Raw genomic sequence first — 3,375 nt, 5'->3', positions numbered from 1 at the left:
GTTGATTTGTGTAAGATGTATGTAATATGTGTCTGTTATGTGGATGTGACCCATTCTTAGTCTTGTTATTATACCTGTTACTAGTAGAGTAAGAGGGTATACTAGATTCGATGAAAAGTATGAAACGGGCAAAAGGAAGCGTTTCCGACCATACAAAGACCATATTCTTGTATGGTCTCGGATTCTCGGATCAATAGCCGAGTCGGTCTGGCCATGTCCGTCCGTCTATCCGTATAAGCGACTCAATCTCATGAACTACAAGACTCAGCGCAAGTTTATTTCCAAATGTTGCCACGCCCACTCGTACGCCCACAAACCGCAAAAAACTATCACGCCCAGAGTTTTAAAAAATGTTTTCATATTTTTTCACTTTTGAACATATCTTGTAAATTTCTACAGACTTACAAAAATACAACGTCGAGATCTCAGTTACATTAAAAGCTAGAAAGTTGAGATTAGGCATGCAGATTCCAGAGACATAGACGGAACACAAGTTTGTTTAAATGATGTTGCAACGCCCATTCACGATTCCGAGAACTGCAACCACACACTTTTGAAAAATGTTTTGATATTTTTAAATTTTTTTATTAGTCTTGTAAATTTCTATCGATTTCTCAAAACTCGTTTTGGCACGCCCCCTCTACGGTCCATAAACCAACCAAAACTGTCACGCCCACACTTGAACAAATTTTTAATTTTTTTTCGCAATTTCTACCGATGTTCCAGAAAGTTAAGAAATGTCTCGTTTGCACTCCCACTAGCTGAGTAATCTTATTTAGATAATATTTGGGTTTGAATATTGGTAACCAATCCCTCTAAAATGGCTAGTAGCTCTGCGAGGAGTAGTGTAGTTTCACCAAAGACACTAGAATAAAAAGATGCGTAACCGCCATACATTGGTTTTGCACTGTGCAGCCACTTTTTTAGTGGCGGCAATAATTGCTCTCTCCCAGCTTACATAAAATTGAGATAATAATAATCTAAAAAAAAGAATTCACTTGCTCGTGATATACATATATATTATTAAAATTTGGAAAAATAATAACAAACGATTGAGTTGTCGTCGCATTTCATTGGCCAGATCCGGCTGACGCAAAAGCTTCTGATTAAGGGCTGTGGGCAAGCTGTCGGGTAGGTCACTATCCTTATAGCAAGCTTGTCTCGAATCGCCCTTCTATTCGCTTCGTATTCGCCTCCAATTGGCGTATAGCCAGCAGGTCGTCGTCGGATTGGGTCACACTCCATAACCAGTGCCCTGTTCAGACCATATACACTGTCTGAGAAGTCGCAGAATCTTCTTATTAATTTCACCCTCACACGTGCATATCTGGAACACATGATATCTTGGGGCATCTGTGTCCGCACCGCCACCTTTGACGGTCCAGCCTAGTCGAGTCTTTTCGGCGATCGGGTCCTCTAAATTGCCTTCCCTTGTGCGGAGGGCGCGTCCCAGGGTACAGTTGTTAAGGGCCCTGTCATATCCTTACATCACTAAATGCATTAGGTCCTTGAACTTGCTCTTTAAGTGTTCCGCATTTAGGGTTTGTTCCGGAAGGCTAAGAGCTTTAACCGAGTGGACGTCGTGTAGGTCATACGACTTAGTCATACCGTTACCTGAAATTCGAAGAGTAACATTATTGTTCGTAACGGTGCATGCCAGCTGTCCACTGCACGCAGAGCGGTAGTGGTTTCACAACTCCTTTCACTCCTTGAGCCTCGTCAATTAGCGTTAGAGAAGATCCGTCGCCTATAAACTTACAACTTGCTTGCATAAGTTCACGGACTCCGATGTAGCAATGGGTTATGCCTCTCCGGCCACCCGTCCACACCGCACGTGCCTGCCACCTCGCACGTCTGCACCATATGATTTGATAGGCACCTCCAGCATAGTCTAAGTCTCCTGACTGTCTTCCAATGATCACAGAGTGCGATCTCAGTAAACTCCTTATACTCCTGTACAGACCTGCAGCCCTTCGAGCACACATTGCATACTTTACGAACAGCAAAGTAAAAAGTCCCCAAAAGGTCTGTAATATGCAGGGTAGCTATGATACCATCTTTTAAGTAAGAGTCGGGTTGTTTAGATATTGTTCTAGTTTAGACGCCTCCATAGTGGCGCACACATTTTGCACCTTCATTGCAAAGTCGACTAAGCTCTCCAACTTATTTTCTCTAATCTGGGGGAATAGTTTCATTTGTTACAAACCTTTTTTGAGAAAAACAGCGGAATTTTTCCTTTTGGACTCTTTAACGCCTTTTGATGACATTATTAAGCTTCCTAAGCTTCCCGCGGAAAGTTGGTGCAATTTTATTGGTATGCTGCCTCCACGTGAGCCGCTTGTCCAGGATCAATCCTAGGTACATCGCTTGGGGTGATTGGGGGATAAGACTGTCCTGCAATTTGACCCTCGGGAGGACTTTATGCCTCAGGGAAAAATTGCAGTGCTGGGACATGTTTCCATTGATGGATATATTCCACCTGTTTGTCCACTCGCTATACAGGTCCAAGAATTGTTGGGTTTCCTGGATGCCTCCAATCGACACGGCAAGTTTGCGATGAAGGCTGTGTCATCAGCATACGTTGCCAGAAGGGTACTCGGATCTCTGGGATATGGTAGGTCGGAAGTGTAGAGTGTGTATAGAACAGGACTCAGTACACTACCCTGCGGATTTATTATACACTAACAAATATTTATCAAATTTTGTGGCAGCCACCGAAACCATCGTTACTTTCCCTTTCATTATCTACACAACTTTAAGTAAAATATTAAACAATAAATACCCGTTACTCAGCTGGTAAGGGTGTTGGGAAGATATTTAAAAATGTAGCTATAGAAATTTGCAAAGAATATAAGAATATGCAGTCATTTCAAATTTGTAAGACAAATAATAAAATAAATCCTAATAAAATAATGTGGGCGTGGGCGTTAGAGTGGGCGCGGCTAAAATGTTTTTGGCATAACTATAGAAACTGGCAAGTAAAATAAAAAATAAAAAAAATAAAATCGAAAAAAAAAATTTACTTCTTTCAAAAGTAGTGGCGTGACAATTTTGTGGGCGTGGCTTTCTAAAATAACTTTGCACATCGTAGCCCCACTAGCTTTTGTTGTTCCGGAAATGTCGTTCAAACGGACGGTCATAATCAGTTCTGCACGGATTTTGATCCTGATCACGAATATGTATACTTTAACTGTGTCCATTTAACTATTACATACCTTTCTAAAAAACGTTTATTTGCTGATTAATTTTTTCCTCCGAATTCCTGTTCGCTATTGAGCAAAATAAGCTCACGAAGCAAAATAATTTCAATTAAAGCAACGTCTCATGCTGCGTATTCTTCGATACCGATATATCTTAGGGAACCTCAACCGCTCT

This window comes from Drosophila erecta, unplaced genomic scaffold (assembly GCF_003286155.1).
Source record: "Drosophila erecta strain 14021-0224.00,06,07 unplaced genomic scaffold, DereRS2 tig00000307-arrow-arrow-pilon, whole genome shotgun sequence".
In the NCBI taxonomy this organism is placed as follows: domain Eukaryota; kingdom Metazoa; phylum Arthropoda; class Insecta; order Diptera; family Drosophilidae; genus Drosophila; species Drosophila erecta.
This window is presented reverse-complemented; position numbering follows the sequence as displayed.